Below are 23632 nucleotides of genomic sequence, written 5' to 3'. Positions count from 1 at the left end.
ACATGGAGACGAAGTCTTAAAGACATCTGACGACTCGCTTACTTGGCCGCAGAAAAAGTCAAAAGCTGCAAATTGACCCCAATAGAATTTACTTGTATCAGCACTTTGCGCCCCCAACCAGCGCATAATAATAATAATATTGCTGCATAATAATGCAATATTTAAGCAACATTTTTTAAATTTTCATTCCAAATTATTGAAAATTAAGCGAGCGACAGTAAAGCTCCGGTCTCGTCTCGGAATAAAGTTGTTTTGTGGTCTGCATAATCAACTGAAAAAATGAATCGTTAGGAAAGATGTTTATCAAGGTTTATCAGAATATCTTTTTTTGCGAATTTTTAATTTTTCGGTGCACTTGGAAGCAAAAAACCCGATGTTTACTAAAAAGAAAGCTGTCCAGGGAAAGTTGATGAATTAAACATTAGATGGGCCATGGAGCCCATATTTAAGCCAAATAGACAGGCCTGACCTAGAACGAATGAGAAGAGAACCAAATACTTCCTCACACTCAACCGGCCACCCATTGCTGCAGAAGATGGTATCATCACCGGGCATTGCCTAATGGGAACTCACAGGAATTATACAGAGTGGTGCTCTAATGAGTGCTGTCACAGCTCGGGGGACGAGAAAGAGGTGAAGAGTATTGAACACCAGCTTCGCTGTTGCTCGAATCGTGCCAGAAGGCCACATCGCTGTCTAAACTGTTACTTGTTTGGATGCCTGATAGCCTTCAACTCGGCAACAAAAGGATTTTAAAACGTCGACAGTTAGAGCGAAGACTTGTGCCCCTACAGTTCATAATGGGTTTTCAGATCTAAGTGTGCCCATTACCTTCTCATGAAGAGTGCCAACTATAATGAAAGGATTTGAAAGGTGTAGCCGTTAACCGGCTCTCAGCGAACTATTATACAAAAAATCAGCTGATTGACTGACGGTTTGCTTATGAAAAAACTGAGGTTGTATTGGTGATGTACGAAAAATACACGCAGTCTCCGTCTGAACAAGGACGTATCGGGTGAGTGTGTGAAGACGTGAAATGGCCATAACTGATGGCCAAACCTAATAATAAATCATCCTTGGGTGTAACCACCGTAACCTAGTTGTGTTGGGTGAATGATTTTAAGAGGTACGTTGCAAATATTTAAAACGATTGATCAATCGTTGAGTTGTCAATGTTGAGTTGTGCTGTATATGAACTTCAAAAATAAAAAGCTTTAAAAAACCCTTCAAAGTCGATTAGGTATAGCAACTCAACTTAGAGCAACGGACAAACAAGTATTTAAGACTTCGTAGACTTTTCTCTTTGTAAATTTTTATTTGAATTATATGCATTAGTTTTAAAAATTACGAAAAAGTAAAAGAAGAACTTAAATACCCTATACTTTGAACCGTAGACCTACACCTAAATATTTTGCTAAAATTACTACCAATCGGACTATTCGGTAAGAAAGTATCTGCCAAATCAGCTCATAGATTAAGGGCAAAAAACTCATTCAGAACGAGCCATAAAGGCCATTCAACCACATTGAAGAACTTCTTCGGTATTCCTTGCACAACATATGTACATTGGTAAATTTAATTCATTTTTTTATTGAAAAACAAACATTTTAGAAAAAGGGTTCACTTACGGATCTAACAAAAAAAAAAAAAAAAAAAACAAATATTTAAGTAAATTAAAATATGTATAATTTTATATAATTATAATTATAATATATGTAATAATTTTTTCAATTTTTATTTTCTTTTCTGGGCTATTGAAAAAATACTGCAGTGATAGGCAATTGACCTTCTCGGTCACCGCTACAGAAAATAATTAAAAGAGAAGAAGAATTCGGTACTACAAACGCGAAATCTAAAAATGGTTATAAACTCCATCAAAGTGAACCAATTCGATGCTAAAGTAATTTCCTGCAGGGTATATGCGAGTATTAAGCACGCAAGTCTCTACATCTTTTTTTTGTGCACGTGTGTGTTATGTCTGTGTGGGTACGCGCAGAAAGTGTGCCAACAGTACAAGATTTAGTGGCACGTGAAATAAAATGTTTTCCTTCTGAGTGTGTTTGCTCTTTTCTCTGCAACTGAATTGTTCGCATTTGTTTGTGGCATGCAACATTTATGGAAAACGAAAACTATTCTTTTTTTCGCCTTTGACGTTGACATTAATTCTTCATTAGGACGAATTAAACATGAAAGAATTCCCGTGCGATATGTGATATGAGTTTTAGTGTAGCTTCAATCTCGACACTAATTGCAGAAAAACTCGTACATGTCATCGAAATCTGTTGTCACAAAGTACTTCTATATCTTCACAGCTTCGAGAAAATTCATTACATAATACCCGCTCTCTATTTGCGTGCTTTCCAATTAGACAATGTCCTGTTAGGGCCCTCATCGTATTTCTCATACTCTGTCTTCTAAGATTCATTAGCGATTTTGAGCGTTTTCCATGGCCAAATGTACCCTAACCGGGCATTAGCAACATAGTTTGCACGTAGCTAAGGGAATAGGTATTAGTACATTATTTGGGTGAGTGTTTAGTGAGGTTATTTTTCCTTCCAAGCTCATCTGCTTCGCAATTATCTTCTATATCTCTATGGCCTGACATCCAGATCAGGTACATATATTTTAAAATATTGCGATACCTCGGTTAATAATAATTTGTGATATTCAACTACCGTTTTTGACGAGTTCTCCACTGACTCTAACGACTTCAGAACTGCCTAATTATTCGAGTAGATATATAAGTATACTTCCCTTTTAGTAAGGTGTATCTTATTTAAAAGAAATAAGCCGTCTCTTATGGCAATAACTTCTGTCTGATAGTCACAACTGTGATTAGTCAAGAGAAAGGATGCACTGATGCTTAGCTTTTCAGAGTACACTCCTCCACCAACCTTTTCATAAAGCTTAGATCCATTGGTAAATACACTTATTCTGTTTTCATCAACTACCGTACCACTGTCCCAGTCTTCTTATTATTATGGTTCTTTACCACATTATTGAACTAAAGCCCTACACTGTTACAAAAATTTATCGAATGACTTTTATTAAATGTTTTTAGGAGGGCAAGTTCCCTGACCCTCAATACTGACTTGGCAGCTAGTTGCTTACCATATAACCATATAAGTCAATTGACATTAAGTATAAAATTACGTGTAGTGCTTCTGTGGGTATGGTTCCGAGGGCTCCACTTAAACATAAGCTTGCTGCTCTTTAAATATGAACCAATCTATTCACAATAATATTTTATCAACTACCGGTCACTATATAGTACTAAAATTCCGTATAGTGCAATCGGTCTTACCACTGCTGAGTATAACCGGCGTACAATTTTCGGAGATAAACTCCAAGTTAACCCAATGGTTTTCTTGTATGAGTAAAGTGCTGTTGGGGGTTTCCTCACTCTGTCTTCCATAATTAAACTCCAATTTACCTATCTATCTTCTCTATTTCTATTTATCCAGGCTTGATGCCTGGGTAGCGAGTACTTTCGCTGAACGCCAAGATTATTCCACTCAATGTCGGGGATCATATTTCGTTTAATTATATTTCTTAGTACATTATACAAGTCCTGTCTACCTCACTTAATAAGCTCTGCATAGATTCACAGAGTTTGTTCCGAAATTTTCCCCTTACGGCTAAATCAACATCATCTGCATAAGCAGCAATGCATGTTCTCCTTTATTCAAGGCTCTTCAACAATTTGTTCATTGTCAGAACCCAGGAGACAGTACGCCGCCTTGAGGGGTGCCTCTGCTGACGGCTCTTCACACTCTATGTAAAAACATTTGCCTGATTCAGAGATATTGCCGTGGGATGAATATTGTTAAAAGCACCTTCGATATCAAGGAGGGTTATAAGTATCCAAATTATCTGAATAAAGAGAAACATTTATTTAACTATATATGCTTGTAGACCATCCGACGACCATAGGGCGTCCGTCCATGTAGAGTCCAAGTAAAATTTAAATATCTGAATGGCTATGGAATTAATTATGGAATATAATTATATTCTTACCAGCTACGCACTTTTTAGTAGGATCCATGAGTTTGTGTATGACTAAGGATCAAGCTCTTCAATGCCGCTCCAACAAATGGGAGGTCAATATCTTTGACATAACTGAGTTCACTTAAGATTCTCGCTTGGTCTAAGGTATGCTCTGTCGGAAAAGCGCTGGGAATCAAATATTTAACAAGCTTTCAATAGTTTGTGTCCTTGAAAGGTCCTCAAACTTTAAAGGTAACAACAATGTAGTTTGATAGTTGGTGGTTGTGGTATTCTGCCACCTGAGTGTGTAGTAGTGAAACTCAACAGGAAAAGCTGGTGACTGCACTCGTCCCGTTAAAACCCTAGCAGGCCTCAGAGTACACTCCAAACCCATCGTCATTGGGTTGGCGGTGTGGGTACGGTTGAGATGACTCCCGTTTCTGTAGTCGGCCTAGCTCTAAACGCATGTTTCATAGGGGCATGTGTCGAACCTCGCATGGTTTTCCTATTGGGGCAAAGATCATTTAGGGACATCAAGCGACAACAACACGTAACAGCACTTGGATAGCGGCTTCGAGTAGGGATCCAATGCGAAATCAACCACTACAAACACTGCCAAGAATGCTAAAACATGTCAGGTGGTAGTGGGAATTCGGACCCGCACCCTCTTACACAATCTTGACTGTCTAGGCTAGACAGTCGAAGTCTGTAGGGGCAATAATATTCGATGAGAAGAGTTGTGCCCGGGGACGGATTTTGAAGGCAAGACTTCTAACATTCATCGGATGAAAGCGAGAGTCCGCTTTATTAGGTAGAGTACTGCAGGTGTAACTGTTTCCGGCTGCTAGATTATCGATACTGGAAGAAGTAGTCAACACCAGTAAGTGGTCCTCCACAGTTTTCCAGGAGCTTCGGCGGCTGCCCTTCATGAGCCTTATGTTAAGCCTAAACGGTCAGACAGATTATGAGTTATGTTTAAATTTTAGAACTATTTAGAAAAAATTTAAATAAAATATATTTAAATTCTGGTAAGTTGAATCTGATATTTTTTTACGTAAATTCTGGTGGTCTCAAACTATTGCGCCTGGCTGTATTAGTCATCCAAAAAAAAAACAAAAATTATTTTGAGTGACGGAAATCTTCGTTCAATCGTCTGCTTGTATACTACATCTGTTTGGTGAGTCAAATATGAATGACATACAACGCTATTTGCAAAAATTATAAATCTTTCGATGGGGTAATTAATTTTGCGCCGGCTTTTATATTAAAATATGCGTGTGTTTAAAGAAAAAAAAAACAAAGTAATAAATAATCAATAAATTATCAGCGGGCTCAGATTTATGTATTAACGTATCGGGTGTTTTTTTAAGAGCTTGGAAACTTTTAATATATGTTTTATAAGTCAAGAACGACGATGAGTCGACCTTTCGGCGTCTACTTTAACCCTTCGCTTTATGAACTTCGCGAACAGATTTTTTTTTTTTTTCAAAGTAAATTTCGACAATTTGGAAGCGTTGATCTGGCGTTAAACGTTTCACGGTGACTTGACAAGCCTCACTGAAATGTCTACAAAGTTTGACATTCTCAGCTGTCAAACCAGAGTCATCGATATCAATAGTTCTCATGCAGCTGAAAAAAAAACACCCGATATTTATGTTTGTATACATACTCAAGAGCAAGTGAAAAGAGCTGTGAATAACTCGCAATATATTCATAATAGTGAAATAATGGAGAGGAAATGAGATGAAAGACGTCATCAAGTTAAATGTACAGGAACGCCTGGAATGAGAAATGTGGAAGCAAAAAAATTGAAAAGCTCACTAAAGCCAAGAAAGCATCAAGGCAGTTAAAGGCACAGATGGGCCAAAGAAATGACAAAACAAGCACTAAAACAAGACAGACAATATCTAATCAAAACGGCATAATCTCTTGGTGGGTAAATTTTCCACCCCACCCTTTCCACTCCACAATTTGTTGTTCGTTGCCATTGAACAACGAATATTATTGACATAATCATTATTGGCATCGAGTAACTCACACGCGTGCTGACCCAAGCGCCCACACAAACATGCACACACACACTCACACACATGCACTAACATGAAACATATCGAATAACAAGTGTATGAAACGACCGCACAGTATGCCGGGGGCAGCTTAAATGACACCAAAAACACAACGAGAAACAGCAGTAATACGTAATCGAAAATATCATCGCAACTGACTCGAAAAAAAATAATAATGATAAAAATATAAAACTAAAAAAGGAGCAAGTAGCAAAACCGGAAGTGTGAAAAGGCGGTTAAATGAGTGTGGGTGGAGTTGCAACAACAGCAGTGATGGAATAAGCAGCAAATAAACGAAGATGAAAAAATAGATTTATTGTTTCCGCCAGCGGCGAGGACAAGACACACTAACGAATCATGTACGCTGCAAAAGAAAATTGGAAATTTGAGATATAAGATGTGTGCGCAGTGTGGTTGGATGACTGTACAATGGGACGTGCTTAAGTAAACATGTGTTGCTGCATGAATTGGCAAAATCAAAACACGGTCCGATTAATTAGACAAACAAAGACAAGTGTGGATTTAGAGCGCTAGTACAAGCAATGAAAAGAAATTCGAAATTTCCAAATGTTCCATTTTTGAATTGAAAACAACCATTAAACTGAAGGCATTGAATTCTATGTTTAAGTGTTCAGTAAATAGTTTCAAATATTCTAGAAAGTACCCTATTGGAAATATGTTTGGAAGTGAAAGGGAAACCAGAATGGAAAGTAATGTAGCAAATAGGAACAAGAGTGATCAAGAAAAGAAGATTACTAAAAATGTACACTTATCTCTACTTTCACTTATCTCTTATTTCTACTTACTCCACTACGCCTACAGCCAAAGGGTCGGCTTACAACGAGGCTTAATCGAGTACTTGAGAGCCAAAACGGGCATGTGGTGAGCGCGAATGGGAAAATACTCATTGATTCAGAACGTATAACGGTAGAAGCAATCCTCAGCAGCAATGACATACAACTTTACACTGATCTATTAACAAGACATTGTGAGCTGAATTACCACATGAAAAAGATAGGTGTTGCAGAAATTGATTCTTGTAGACTCTGTAAAGAGGCACAGGAACCAACAAAACAATTTCTTTGCGAGTGTCCAGTAGTGGCACGATGTAGTCTAAATTACCTGGAAAGCGGAGTTATAGATCCACACCTCCTGGTAAAAAAAATGGTTTGAGAAGGCTACATGTCTTGACATTAGATCTTTTCATGTCTCATTAAACAAATAACCTTTTATAATAATAATAGGAAGATTCCCTAAGCGCGTTATGGTTCTGACCATGACTTGCTCGATGCTTTTGCCATATATGGCTAACTTGAATGCTTACATTTGATTCGTTTATACCAGTGGCCCATTTACGCTTAGAGGTATGCTACAATTATTAATACGAGTACATTTGTTTAAAGATTCACTTTTAATAATACGAGCATGTACTTTGCAATGTTTGGTTAAGATTATATAGCCATAGAACAAAAATCAAAACAATGGATTTCTCCCGGTGAATCTGCCCCAAAGAAGGCGAAGACAGTCCCATCGGCTGGAACGGTTTTTTTTTTGACGATTTTTTACGATACGAATGGCGCCATACTCATTTACTTTTTTAGAAAAGAAAGAACGATCACTGAACAATACTACGGTGGGTTATTGGACCCCTTTCATAAAAAAATTGAAGGATAATCGCGGCAAAAAAAATTTAGTTCAAACGAGGAAGTAATTGCCGAAACCGATGCGTATTCGGGACAGAGTTCGACAAATCTTATTTTTTGGAGGAGTTAAAAAAATGGCCGGAGCGTTGGGAGAAGGGTATCTTTCTAATAAAAAGGCACCTAAAAATAAAAAATAAAGTTTTTGAAAAAACTGGTGTCTTCATTTCTAACACGGGTACTTATTGAACCCACCTCGTGCTATGTTCAACCCAATTTGTACTAAGTTAACTGTAATCTTTTCTACTTAATTCAAATGTCTAAGGTATAAAGAAGAAATAATTATACATTGAACCCATTCGTACTGCGACCAATAAATTTTACGCATCGTTTACTGATAAGTAGGCGTGCACGAGCATTAGTGCTTACTGGCTTAGCCTATTAAAAGAGTATGTAAAACAAATATTATTTCGCAAATAAAATCACGTGAAATGTTAAGGATACTTGTACTAAAGATCAGCTGAATACAATTGTTGATGTCGTCAAACCACTGCATTACGAACTAGTCCATTAACCGGTTAACATTGATACTTACTAGTTCTTTGATTGCACTACCAATTTTGTCGTTTATAATTGAAGGAAAATTATTTATTATTTTAGAATTTTATGTTTTGCTGAATATATGCAATTTTTCCAAATTCAATCTTCATGACTTTTATTTTTTCGGATTTCTATCACTTTTCATAGTTTCACGTTACTCTCAATCAGGGTATCTAAACAATTTTATCCTTTCTACACAATTAGTGGGCATTTGATATTTTTATGGAAATGAGCGGAAAAATTAGCTCCTCCTCCTATTTATGGCGTGCGTCTTGATGTTGTTCCACAAATGGATGGCCAAGATGTAGAGCTGCTATCTAACATATAGCTTCAAACGAAAAAATAATCCCTGACCAATGGCTATGTACCCTTATAATATCGACATATCGACATATCGACATTCAAGTTTGTTATGGTTGGCTTCCGGAGAAAACGATAGTGGCTTCCGAAGAAAACGATAGTGGCCAGGAATGAACCATCGCAATCAGCATTGACTAAATCTTCATTTCAAAGTAGCCAAACCATTAGGCCGGATGCGCCAAGTGATTCAGGGGCGCATCCACGAGAATAACGAAAAAGGGAAGATTGCAAAATAAATACAGAAAATGTGTGGTGTGTCAAAGAAACGGAAAGAATAAAAAATACAATAAAAATACAAAAAATTTAATTGAATAAATATACAGTGAATGTTTATGAAATGTGTTTACTTACAGTTTGGTGCACATTAAAAATGCCTTTTTTATTGCATTTTTCACCTAACATTAAGAAATAAATAAAACAGCAGTCTAAATTAAATAACAAAAAACTATATTTACGCTTCATTCTTCTCCGAAATGCAGCGCGCCCTGGTTAAGTCAGAAAGGTAGGATGCGTCGCATGTTTAACCTGAGTAACACTAATTTTTGTTGAGGTTGGGCAGTGAGTGAACTGATGTCATGCTGAGGCATACACTAAAAATTAGTTGCTGGCATCGAAAGAAATAGAAGCGAACTACTTGAGCTACTGGCACTAAAGTAATTCAGAACTACTTAGTTTGATTGTAATAAAAGAACTGAGCTTGGCTCTTAAATTTGCACAGAATAATTTGCATGGAACACGTTTTTTCTCATATATGCGGCTGTTGAAAAGTCTAACGATATTTGACTTGCGATAAGTTAAGTTCTATGAGATCGTTGTACAAATTAAAAGATCAGGCTTCTGTTTGCCTCAGCAATCAGTCATCACTCGACTCATAGTGAAGAATTTCAGAATGCATTTCTGCACGAAAAAAAAAGAAATTTATGATATTGTAGTAACAGCTGCATGCTGAATATTCGTTCTCATCATGGAACTGTATGTTTTCCCATACCTGAAGAAACAAATATAAGTGGTCTATGAACAAAACTTAGAACCACATACATACACAGAAGTGCAACGGCATTATTTGAACAATTGCATTTGCGCTGAGTGTTCGAGAAAGAATCATTAAAGCAACCATATCTTTTGAAGGCCGAATTTTTAATATACTCGTATGTCTTCCTCTTTTTCTTCTTCTTATATAATTACATACATTGTATTTTTATCATTTCCAAAATACTTTAACTGGCCCTTTGGTGCAGTGGATAGCACATTGGACTTCTAATCCAAAGGTCGCGGGTTCGATCCCCGCAAGGGCTCAAATGATGTTAAAATTTTTTTCTCTTTTTACAGACATTATTATTATTATTAATATTTAATAAACATAGTAGGAAATACACTTAATGTCTCTAATACAGTACAAGCAGCTGAGGCCATCGATTCTCTAATTTAATGTTAAGGGGAACCGCTGGTCTAGAAATTTCAAAAAATTGATTTTTTGTTTTTTGATATTTCGAAAGTATAATAGCTTTTCATGCGGAAATTCCCAATACTATAGCTTCTACAGCCCATTAACTAGGTAGAGAGCGGTTCGCGCGACCCTGTATGAAAACAAAAAAACTATTCAACCGAATCACTTGAAATTTGGATATGTCGTTCACAACATGTATCGCTATCGTCGGAGCTAGAATCATAATTTTATTTAATAATTTCCTATTTTTTTAACTAAAAAACTAGTGAAAAAACCCCGATTTTACGAACTTTTTTTTCAAAAGTGCGCCATTTTGTAAATTTTTCATTTTTTCGATTTGTTCTAGTTCCGACCATGACTGCACTCTTTCTGATTAAGAATCTTCTTAAATTTTGTGTTTCAGATGAGTAGAAGTCTCGAAATCCTCTACGCCGTCCGGGTTCGATTTTTCGAGAGGGTCATCTTCAGCGGCATTTTTATAATAATAAATATTATTTCAAAAGTAAAAAAAAATTTTTTTGTATACTCAATAAATGTACTAATAAGCCCAAAAAGTTGAAAAATCGTTTTTTAAATTTTTAATGGCAAAAAAAAAATCGTGAAAATTGGTAAAATTTTCGTGCTCTAGACCACCGGGTACCCTTACAGATTTTAGAGTAGCGGCTGGGATCACAGAGCCAAAATATTTTAGATTTAATCTTTCTAACATTAAACATTCGTTGAGCAGAAGGGACAGTATGCAGACGAACCTCCAGGGAGTTAATGCTGATGTGTTATGTTAGTGTGACCAGTCTTAAGCGGGTAAAAATTGTTGATTAGTGACCAGCATACTATGTACCTAGGACCGATCTGGGTTGATGCTTGTATACTTGTGAATGAAACTGCGCCACTCTATGCCCCGTTTTGAACATGTATGGGGCTGTATGTGTTTCTTTAGATCTTTTTTTATCTAAATACGCAAACTGGTAGGACGGTGCTGCTTCATAATAACTTGCAGTATGGACAGCAAACTCGTTTCCAGTTATCCCAGAATGATGAGGCATCCAGAGCAATTTAGTTTTATTACTACAACGGGTGCATATGACACGTGTTTAAAACTACTCTGGTGAAATTATATACATTGCCGACGGCTTTCAAGCAGGAAAGTTTTCTTTTAGTTGTCTGCTAGAAAAAGTCAAAATTGCATTTATATTTGTAGATTAAGGTGCCTCATCAACGAAAGTTGTGTTTTTTCCACCGGAATTATAAAATCTAATAAAATTATTTATTTTAAGACTTGCGCCAATATATTTCGGAAAAAATTTAAGATTTGTAATACCTATTAATATCGAGTTTTTATAGATAAAATTAATTTTTTTTAATATTTTTTCCGAAAAATTCCATAATATATAAGGAACGTTTACGCTTAAAATGTCTGCATAAAAATGTTTAAACACTTTATCAATTTTGGAGTTTTTTAAATCGGTCTAGGTCAAGTAGATCTTAATACAATATTTTTGCGAAATATATCGGTGGATGACTTAAAATATATATTAATACATTTTATAGTCCTATTGGAAAAACATTAGCGATTTTTTTTTGTATGGACATTGATGCATCCCAATCTCGTATCCGAATGCTTCTAAAATCTCACTGGAACACTTAAAACAAAATAGTCTCAAAGGAAAACAAAAACAATGTAAAGCATTCTAAAATGTACAGGTAGGTTAAAAAGTAAAAGGCAGATCAATTTTTTTGACATCGTTCCTAGCAGATTCGAACTCTACATACATTAAATTCTGACGAAAAGCGCACCCCAGAGCATAGCTCTCAAGCGATTTTCAAGCCCCCAAATTTGAAAACAGGCTATATTTAATTAATATGAAGATTATTATTGACGAAAGAATTATGAATATTATCTTCTAAAGGGTGGTTAAATTTCAAGGGCCGATGTTGAATGTCAACTAGACCTAAACGTCAAGTTTATTTTTGGATTTTATTCAACATTTTTCAATCACAGATTAACTCAATTTGAATCATAGAATGACACACAATCAAGCAACGCGTTAAGGGGGTGGTAGGGTTTAGCGCTAAAAAAAAACACTTTTTTTTGAATTTTTTACAGAAATATGGCTTAAGATACTTTAATAAAATCAGTTGCATGTTATTGTACATCTTTTCAATAAGTTTTTAAAAAATATTAATAATAAAATATTGACAAATAAGCCTATGACAGAGTTTTTTTGGAGATATGTTTTTCGAGAGGTGCTCTGCGGTGCCAATCGGCAATCGTCGTAGAATCATCTGAAACCAAAAAAGTCGAATTTTTCAGTTAAAGTATGACGTAATGCTCCCCCCCACATGAATAAAATTTTTTTTTTTTCATTTTTGTAGTTTTGGTGGCAAAAAAACGTAAAACGAGCATTTTTGGCGAAAAATTTCGCCATATTTGTAAGTGAAAAACAACCTTAAAAAAAAAAAATAAAAAAAACAGTGTGGGGGGGGGAGGTATTTTTGATTTATAAAACGTGTGCCAAATTTGAAAAGAATCGGTTGAATAGTTTCGGAGTTGTGATTGGCACCGACTTTTAAGAAGTCGTTTCGGGAAAAACGCGTTTGAAAAAATGACTCTGAAAAATTATCTATGCTCCGCATTCGAGGTAGAGTGCCTACAAAGGCTATAACTTTGAGAGTTCTGCTCCGATCCACTTAAAATTTTGACACAACATTCTTGAAATGATTTACTATAAGATGAGTGAAGAAACAAAATTTCGATTCTGTGACCCTACCCCCCCCTTAAAGTTATTCAGGCTTATTATGAAAACGGGCGTTCAAATCAAAATGCATATCGCGCACTTCGTGATTTTTTCGGTCAATTTAATCGTCCAAATATGCTTACAATCGGAAAAATTGTGCAAAAGTTTGAGCAAACCGGGTCTGTAGGAGATTTGAAAACACCAGTGCATGCTCGTACAGCTCGTTCTGCAGAAAATATTGCTGCTGTTCGCGATAGTGTGGTTGAAGAGCCGTCCACCTCAGCTCGTCGTCGTGCCCAACAGTTGCACCTCTCACGCTCGTCGGTGATGAACATTATTTATAAAGACTTGCATTTATACGCTTACAAGGTGCAATTGACTCAAGAACTAAGGCCTCTTGACTATTTCAAGCGTCGTCAATGGTCAGAATGGTGGCAGGAAATGGCAACAGTGAATGACCAATTTTCGAAGAAAATCATCTTCAGTGATGAGGCACATTTTCACCTCACCTCACCTGGATTCGTCAATGAGCAGAATTGCCGCATTTGGGCGAAGGATAATCCAATAATGATTGTCGAAAAACAAATGCACCCATAAAGAGTGACTGTTTGGTGCGGTTCATGGGCCAGCGGCATCATTGGGCCGTATTTTTTCCAAAATGAGGCCGGTCAGGCAGTTACTGTGAATAGTGTTCGCTATCGTGAGATGATATCGAAATTTTTATGGCCCGAATTGGAAGATATGGATGTGGACCATATTTGGTTTCAACAGGACGGTGCCACTTGTCACACAGCTAACGAAACGATGGCTCTTTTGCGCGAAAAATGTGATGACCGAATAATCTCACGTCGCGGCGATGTCAATTGGCCGCCAAGATCATGCGATTTGACACCGTTGGACTTCTTTCTTTGGGGTTATTTGAAAGAAAAGGTGTACGTCCATAAGCCAGTAACAATTCAAGAGCTAAAGGATGAGATGATTCGGCACATTAACGGCATAGATCCTCAATTATGCCTCAGCGTCATCGAAAATTTGGACCATCCGATGGAGATGTGCCGCCGAGGCCGCGGCGGCCATTTGGCCGATATTTTGTTCTATACGTTTTTGAGCCATACCAATATTATCATAATAAAGAGGAATGGCAATAATTTCTTTAAAAAAATTGTATTTTATTCAAAATCAACACCGGCCCTTAAAACTTAACCACCCTTTATAATTTAAATTTTTACTTGTATATTTCTTGGTACGAAGAATTAATTTTTGATATCACTTTTGTATTTAAAGAGCACGAAATGACGCTATAAAGCAAAATAAAAATAATTTTTTAATATTGTAAAAGACAAAGTGAAGTACCAGTTTTCAAAAAAATGTTATTATAAAAAAACTAAAAAAACAAAAAAATTTAAAGAAATGTTCAGCCTAAAATCGGTGTTGTTTTTTTTTGGCTGAAGTCGAAATGAAACCAATCTGAAAAAGGGGTGCTAAATCTAAACGCGGAGGTATAGGCCGTGAAGACAATCCACGTCAAGCACGTACAAAAACAGCAACAACACCAGAAACCGTAGAAAAATACAGGAAAATCGTTGAGTGACTGAAAGAGATTAAGTAGAAAACCTAAGCATCTTATTGGGCAGTGCAAGTAATATTTTGACTGAAGTATTGGGTTTCAGAAATCTCTGAAATCACAAAGGGGACAGCATTTGCTAACAATGAAACAAAAACACATTCAAGTGCGACTTTTTCAGCAGCATCTAAAGCATTCTCGAAAAGATGAAAAGAATTTTGCACACCAATTCATCAGTGTGCATGAGAATTGGGTCTATCAGCATGATCCTGTATCAAAAAACGAGACTAAAGAGTGGTGTGAACCTGGTTCTTTGGCTCCGAAACGAGTTCGTGTCCAGAAATCGGCCTAGGAAGTGCAAGCATTAGTTGGAATGCGAAAGGAATTTTGTTTGTGAATTACTTGTAAGCTTACAAAACAAAAAATTCCAAATATTATTGAAACCTTTTGGACCAACTGAAGGGTAAAAATTCGTGAAAAACGATAGAAAAAAATATTTTTCATCAGGGCAATGCGAAGCGCAACAAGAGCATTTTGGCAATGGCTAAATTTTATGAATTAAAGTTCGAATTCTATGAGCATCCATCGTATTCACCTGATTTGGCGCCTTTCGACTTCCATCTGTTTCTAGGCCTAAAAAATGCATGCGTGGAAAGCGTTTAACATCAAATGATGAGATCATAACATCTGTGGAAGCGTGTTTTGTAGGCTTTCCAAATTCTCATAAATTGGAATCTCATTTGGGCAAGTGTATTGATGTTCAGGGAACTATACAGAATAATAAAGTGTATTTCAAATCATAAAATTGTGTTTTCCTTATCGAACCTCAAAACTTAATAAACAACATTTTCCCGCTCCTCATTGACCTTATATTCTATAAAGCGCAAGGAATTCAGAAAAAATATAAAAATAAGTAATACTTATTTTTCTGTTTTTATAGTCATTTACGTGTTCAAACTTTTTGAGACAACTGATTGGGTTAAATTAATTTTTAATTGGATTTGGTGAGGCAAGCTGAATTGGATTTTGATCATTACATTTCCGGTCTCTTATCAGCATAATCATTGCTGCAATTAAATTCTGAAGGTGATCTAAAATATTTCAGCTCTTCCTCTTTCATTAATTTTATACCGTATTTCTGTCTTTTTAAGGCTCTTGCACAGTGTAATTGAAATTATTTTTCTCCATGAAGGAGCCTACCAAAGTGAAGGTTGGAGATGAAGTATTATAAATTCGATTTAAAATCGTATAGTAATAATTCCAACAATTGTACTCCTGCCGCCCAAATGCCATGAAATAATGGCGTATGGGAAATTTAAGTGCGGACCAGGAAAGACAACAGTTTGTTAAGCGTCGAGATCTGCACATGAAGAATCGTTCAGCTGCCGAAAAAATTCCAAAGCCAAATTATTTAAAATTCTACCACTTCAACCAGTTTTGATCTCTTCTAAATTACAGATTTCCGGTGCATTAATTTCCAGCTGGGCAATAACGAAACTTCCTCCCTTTTTTGTCTAAGTTAGCGGCTAATTCGATGGTAGTTGCCTTTTTCTAAAGTCAATTGCTGCCACCGATGCTAATCTGCATAAGTTGGTCAACGATATGAGGGCTGGCTCTCTTCACAATCACCAGCTCAACCCCACATCCACACACACACACACACGCAAACTGAAAACTTTTGACTGACCTAGCACGAAAGAACAAAATGAATTTTACTTAAAAATGCGAAGATGTAAATTGTCAAGTTAGTCGCCTCGTTGCCATAACCAACAAATATTCAGCATTGATAACATCAACTGCCCGCATCGGAAAGCACAGCAGGCAAAAGTTATTTCACTCAATGTGTAGCCACAAAGTCTGTGGGTGGAAATTTCTGGCACACAGGCTCATCGAGGGCGTTACCACGAGTTGGCTGGCAGTTGTTCAAGCGTACGTATGCTGGTGTGTGTGCATGTATGTATGTATGTACCTATGTACATATACAAGTAGCGTTGATGGCTCAACTATACGGCGATAAGCAGCACTGATTACCAATATATTTGAATTGAATTGAAAATCAGTTACTCAGAAATCACCAAACAAACAACAACAACAATTTTTGGCACTCTTAGGGATATTCTGAATTCAATTTGTGAAATTCTTACTGTTTATTTTAATAAGATTTAACGCACATATGTTCGGGGCGTAATACTGGTAAGTACCATGTAAACAACAAATAATATGGAAATTTTTGATTTTTCTGTCATAATATGAAAGTCCCAATACAGATATGGAAATATTGTGCAAATATGAAAATTTGTTGTAAACTCCGTTAAGTGCTTCATAAATTCACTTGCGTGTCCATTTTCGCATAACATTTATTCGCACTTTGGTGGTTTGCCTTTGCTGCTCTTATTGTTGTTGTCATGCGTACGTCTAAAGTGTTGATGTAGTCACAGTTTATGATCGATAATATTTGCATTATTCAATTTTGGCAGAAAAAGCGAAGTGGCGTTCATAATGTTTTGTGGGTACTTTTCGTACGCTTTTATTTGTTTGTAGTTTTCTGAGATTTCCATCAGTCCAAAAATGGATATTTACATTTACATTCATTTGTAATGTTGGACCATTTGTCTGTGTGGAAAAGTTTTGATGAAATTTGTCAAAAATTTGCGCTACTAAATATTTGGAATTAAATGCAAAATTATGTACATAAAAGTTTGGGCAGAAAATCGAGAATTTGTGAAATTTATGAATTTCAAAAGCCACTCAAATGAGCGTTTAATACAGTCTTGCCAAAAGTTTAAGACCTGTAGCGCATGCACTTCTGTTAGGTGTTTGGCCGAGCTCCTCCTCCTATTTGTGGTGTGCGTCTTGCTGTTGTTCCACAAATGGAGGGATCTACCGTTTCAAGCCGACTCCGAACGGCAGATATTTTTATGAGGAGCTTTTTCATGGCAGGAATACACTCGGAGGTTTGCCATTGCCTGCCGAGGGGCGACCGCTATTAGAAAAATGTTTTTATTAATTTTGCTTTCACCGAGATTCGAACCAACGACCTCTCTGTGAATTCCGAATGGGGATCACACACCAACCCATTCGGCTACGGCGGCCGAGATAGTTTTATTATTATTTTTTTTATGGTTTTTGATTTGTATTTATTTAGTTTCTTTTTTTCATTTATTTATACAGTACATACTTATTATGTAAATAAAAGACTAGTGGCACTGGCTACAAGACCTTCGGGAGACAATTTTTCGTTTTTTTCCTTATATAATAAACCCACCAATTGACCTCTTTTCGCCCAACCTTCACGAATGATGTAATCTGCATAACGCAGATAATTTTAGTTTCGCCTTTCTGCGAAAAAGGCAAGAACTGGCTGAGCATCGAAGTCCAAAGTTATTTAGCTGCACACAAAAAAAATCCATCCGCTGCATGAAAAGCAGGGAGTGGAGAGGAAGTTCGGGTATTGTGGCATAGGGTCAGGGTGTGCGGTGACAGAATAGGGTTGTATATTCAGAGTGTCGCAGTGAACGGGTCAACAACGTGCGTTCGAAATCAAAGCGTGTTCTAAGGTCAACTGATTCGTTCATGCGTGCGAAGGTTTCGGCAATAAGTTCCATGGCTAACATCGAAGAAAATATTGCAGTAATTTCGTACGGTAAACACTATCTTTCGTAGTGATGAAACCCATTTTTATTTAAGTGGAAGTGTAAATAAGCAAAATTGTCATTATTGTTCACCTAAGTGAAAGAACCCACTATTAAAACAACCAACATCTTCAAGCCACTTCGCAGTCCCAATGATTGGTTGAACGGTCGGGTGTGCATTGCAAGGCAGTGGAGTAATTGAACCATATTTTTTGAAAATCGTGGGAGGCAGGCAAATTTTGTGAACGGTGTCTCTTATCGCCGCACGCTGAATGATTATTTTCTGCCAATAATGAGAGACTTTCAGTACACACATATGGTTTCAGCAAAATGACGCCGCGCCACACACGGCTATAAAGACCAATGCCGATACTCCACGATTTCTTCCCTTACAAACTGATAAGCTGTTTCATTGACTTATCCTGATCACTCAGGTCGCCTGCTTTAGCCCTATGGACTTTTTTCTGTGGGAGTAATGTGAAAATAAAGTCTATGAAACAAACGCAGAGAAACTCTCTAGCGACGATTGGCAAGGGGTACCGATGCCAGATTCCAAGAGTGTATCTAATTTTTATTAGATTATTTTGTTATTTGTTGTCTATAGCAAGTGTACATGTTTTCTTGTAACTATTACTTACTACCTATTCGAAAAAAGATAAGTCCTGGCTATGAAATACCTCTCAATGAAATATATCTATTCACAAATAAAAAAGTTTTTGGAAAAATTTCGCATAACCCAAAAGGCACAAATTGGAGGCTAATGCGGTACAGTATACTATGAAAAGCAGCATTTCTTGCTTTTACTTTTGATTTTTTAATAAATAATTTTTGAAGTTAAAAAAACTCGTATCAGATTCATTTCTTTTGAGATCGTTGGAATTAAATAGAAATAAGAATTCTTAAGTAAATAAAAATAGGATTTTTTCCATCCAAACTATATACATATTGATCTCTATACCATTGATATCTCAATACCATGGGACAAATGCTATCAGTGTGCCCACCTTCCTCCTTCCTCGCGTTTATGGATATGTAAAGGGTTTTCCAATAACAGGTGTTATTTTAATAGCCCACTATTTCGGTAGTTGTCACTTCTGAAACTGTCATTTTTTGATATTTCACAAGTAGAAACTACGCCGTTAATAAAAATGGAAAGATACACGCTTAAACAATGCCTTGAAATTATTAAAATTCACTATAAAAATGGTGACAATTTGGCAGAGGCGGTTCGTAGAACTCTAACATTTTTGGGGGATCGTGAAGCACCTTGTCGGATCGCAATACAGAAATTGGTGAAAAAATTCGAGTTGTTGGGACAAGGAGAATGAAACCCGTGCACATCGCTCAAGAAAAGCCGAAAATATTGCTGCTGTAGCCGAACGTCTTGAAGAAAACTCAGGTTTGTCCATTCCTCGTCGTTCTTTGGAATTAGGCATTCCACAAACGCCATTACACCGTATTTTGCATAAATATTTAGGTCTTACGGCTTATAAAATCCAGTTAACACAAGAACTCAAGCCGGCTGATCATCAACAACGTCGTGTCTTTGATGATTGGGTCGCTGAAATGCATGAAAATGATCCGGCATTCCATCGAAAAATCATCTTGAGTGATGAGGCCCATTTCCACCTTGCATCTGGGGCTTAGAAAATCCAAGATTTATTGATGAAAAGCCTCTCTATCCTCAACGTGTGACTGTTTGGTGCGGTTTATGGTCCGGCGGAGTCATTGAACCTTCCTTTTTCGAAAATGAAGCTGGATCAACAGTTACGGTGGATGGATTGCGCTATCAAGAGATGATTAACGATTGGCCGGAATTGGAAGGTATTGATCTGGACAAGGTTTATTTTGAACACGACGGTGCTACGTGCCACACAAGCAACAAAATCATTGACGGAAAACGTTCCCGGACCGTGTTATCTCTCCAAGAGCCACCAAGATCTCGAGATTTTTTTCTTTGGAACCACGTGAAAGAGAAGATCTACGCCAACAGCCCAGGGTCGATTCAAAGCCTCAAAGATGGAATTCGTGAGGCTATCGAGGACATAGGGCAGCCACTTTCCAATTCAGTTATGGAAAATTTCATGGAAAGGATATTGTCCTGTAAGCGTTATTTGAATTCATGTAACACCTCTTATTGAAAAACCCTTTATGTATCGAAAATCAATAGTCATAGACATTTTTGTGCCAGAAGGGAATTTTAGTAAGTTCTGTTGTTATTGAGTTGATAATAGACCAATCTCTTGCCCCAAATTTTTTTGCTTCTCAAAAAGAGATCGTTAAAAGAAATAAATTGGACCCGTACATAACAGACAATAGCAAAGTGCAATGAAACGTGATAAGTGAATCAATATCTGCATTCAGGAGGACTACCGATAATAATGGATCACTAGAAACGCGGAATTTCATAAACATTGAAAACAAGTTAGGTTTGCATCAAGGTGGGAATTCGCGAATTCGCAACGAGCATTGATGAAGAAATTTCCGAATCGCAGCTTCGCAGACTCTTCTGTGTCCGGCGTTAAAAAAGCACGGATTCCTCAAAAACTGAGAAAAACTTGCTATAGATTCCATCGTGTCTGGGGACTTTATCAGTACGCTTAAACTTACACAAAATGCAAGAAAATGCGTGTACCATCTGAAGAATAAGCAATTCCATGGGCAGTGCACGCAAAAGCAAGTCCAAGGAGACTGAGTTTAGGTTAATGTTTGAGGTATGGATGCTTCAACCTATATATTCCTAATGGTTTGATCAACAAGGAAAAATACGTCAAAGCTCTCTGTTGCCGTTTGTTGAAAGAAAATCAATGTGCACGGAAGAATTTTGAAACAGGAAAATTCAAGGCCACACATATCCTTACTTTAGAAGTGGGAGAATTCAAGTTCTGTGGTGGCAGGTTTGGGTGTTCGTGCTGCTGTTTTGCTTGGAATTCTATTAATATTTCTCAGAACATCTGAGCACAATATTTATTATTTGTTAATTGATAAAATTATATATTTAGTTGAAATATCCTTTGAAGAAGTTATGCATTTAAACATATTGAGTTAAGGTATTGGCTTATGTACAACAAAAAATAGTTTTTGTTTCGGTAGCACGATATCCGAATTAACGCCGTTATTGCTTGCAACCACAGATGTATGCATGTATGTAATTATGCGCTTACCCCAGCATGAAATGAAAACATCTGTGTAATCAATATTGATCTTCCAAAGGCATTGATGCGTATGCAGCTACTCGAAGTTGTTTGCACTTTGTTTACTTTTAAAACAGCTGTAAAATTTGTAAGCCCTTAAAAAATGTAAGAAACTGGTTTCGACAGTCAAAATTTTTTTAAAAATTATTTTGTTAACTTCTGACTCTTTCTAACTGGCCCTTTGGTGCAGTGGATAGCACATTGGACTTCTAATCCAAAGGTCGCGGGTTCGATCCCCGCAAGGGCTCATATACACAAAGTGTATATTTTTAAACTCATTTATTTTAGGAGAAGATGCATTTAAACCAATTACAATAATATTAAAGATATCGCTCAGATCCACGCCAAGACAAAGTGAAATCACTTCTATTAAAATTTAAGAAATTTCATTTTTTGCACTGGTGTTGCTGAGGAGTCACGCTGCATAAGTGGAAAGAAAGTTAGGAGCTTCATATTTTATTAAAAATTTTAGAGATGCTTTTCATGTGGTTAAGATTTATTTATCAGCTTTGCCTATGGTTACGATTTTTTTAATGTTAAAACAAGGAATAGGAAAAAAAATTTAATATTTAATATTTAATACCGTTGCCGTTGAATATGTTATACATACGAGGGTGGGTCAATAAGTCCGTGACTTTTTGTATTTCTGACTTCTTTACTGAAAAAGAAATACTGCTCCTGTCAACAGGCGTCTCCTGTCAAAATTTGAACGTGCTGCGTCAGTTAGTTTGTGTTTTACAGCTACCTTTATCAGACTACCCAGTACGAGTAATTTGTGGAGAAAATGGAAAAAACTGAATTTCGTGTGCTTATTAAGCCGATTTCACCTTTAGAAACCCACTGTTTCGACTGTTGTTTGGTCTCTGGTGTGTGGTGATGGGTCCAAATGACGCAGCAACGCCAAACCATGCTGTGAAGTTGTTACACGATTGCGTTTGTGGTCGACTGTGAATTACTGGGTAGTCTGTCAGGAGTCAACTGACAGATGCCTGTTGACAGGAGCAGTATTTTTTTTCAGTGAAGAGGTCAGAAATACAAAAAGGTCACTAACTTATTGAGCCGCCCTCGTATTAACTATTTCCAAAATTTATAATAAATATATTAATTTTATTGCAATTTAAATTTAAATTTTATACCAAAGTAGATCTGAATAAAGAAAAATCAAGCAGACTGGTATTAGGCAATGAATTATAGTCTCGCAGTTGCATTACTCGCAAATTTAATTTTTTTAAGTTTACCCCATAAAAAGAGTAAAAATTACGAAGACCTTTTTGGCAACATTGAAGTTTATCCGCTCAAGTAGAACTGGACAGTCAACAATGCCATTAACAACACTGAAAATAAACGAAAGTGAAAGGGCTGTCCTTCTCTTCTCAAGCGATTATAGATTAATTAGCTTTAGCTAAGAATTAAAGGATGGAACAGGCGACTCAAATCATATGAAATGTAATGCCTGCTTAAGAAAAAAATTTTGAACACTGGTAATCGAAAGTTGGCCGTAGTGTTTCCAAATAATAACGCCGTACTCTAAGAGAGAACGAACAGGACCCATAAACAGCAGTTTATAGGTATATAGAATAGAAGTATATAGTTTGGTTCATATGTAATGCGACGGCCGAATACGATTTTGAAAGAATAAAATGAATGTGGCCACTGAAGGAAAATTTCTGTTCGAATAATACTTCAAGATCCTTAAACTTTGTTACACATTGTAGTACATTATTAGAAATGGTGTAGGGTGTGCTAAATACGCACTAATGCCACGAAAATGTTAAATGAAAACATTTTTTAATATTTAAGGACGGACGCGAAATTTCGCATCAACGATGTAGGTTGTTCCAGTTGAGTTGGAGCTTCTGAGCATCCACTGAGTCCTTAACAGAAGAGACAATTTTTAAGTAATCCGCTAAGAGCAAGCAATTAGAAAAAGTAAAACTTTTGCTTATGTCACTGATAAAAACGACAAAAAGAAGTGGCCCTAAGATGCTCCCTTATGGGATACCTGAAGTAGCAACAAAGTGATTCGATAATACTCCATCGATTTTTACCTCACACCCTTTGTCCGTCAAATATGACTTAAGTCATTGAAGAAATGTCGTGCGAAACTTTGTCAAATGTCTTGGAGAAGTCAGTATAAACGCAATCCCCTTTAGTCCTTTAGAAAATGATGACATACAAAATACGCTAAAACCAGTAAGATCAGTAGCTGTAGAATGGTTGGTTGGGGTTAATTCAAGATTTAGCAACAAAATAAATTTTGTCCTTTACAATGCATTCAAACAGTTTAGAGATGATTGATAGCTTGGAAATCGACCTATAATTACGAACAAATTTTTTTTTTCCACTTTGAAAAAAAGGTGAGATGATTGTAAACTTGCAATCATTTATTAAAAATAATCTCTAGAGA

The 23632-nt window shown here is 36.6% G+C and overlaps 2 non-coding genes across 2 annotated transcripts; both read left to right on the top strand.

The window, feature by feature from the left end:
• The first annotated feature begins 9876 nt into the window (after nucleotides 1-9876).
• On the top strand, nucleotides 9877-9950 carry Trnar-ucu (transfer RNA arginine (anticodon UCU)). The gene has a single exon. It is a non-coding gene; the product is annotated as a tRNA-Arg (tRNA).
• An 11450-nt stretch (nucleotides 9951-21400) lies between these two features.
• On the top strand, nucleotides 21401-21474 carry Trnar-ucu (transfer RNA arginine (anticodon UCU)). The gene has a single exon. It is a non-coding gene; the product is annotated as a tRNA-Arg (tRNA).
• Nucleotides 21475-23632: the final 2158 nt, after the last annotated feature.

Source organism: Anastrepha obliqua, chromosome 5, assembly GCF_027943255.1.
Source record: "Anastrepha obliqua isolate idAnaObli1 chromosome 5, idAnaObli1_1.0, whole genome shotgun sequence".
NCBI classification, from domain to species: domain Eukaryota; kingdom Metazoa; phylum Arthropoda; class Insecta; order Diptera; family Tephritidae; genus Anastrepha; species Anastrepha obliqua.
The sequence above is the reverse complement of the archived record's forward strand: the minus strand, read 5'-3'. Positions and strand labels throughout refer to the sequence as shown.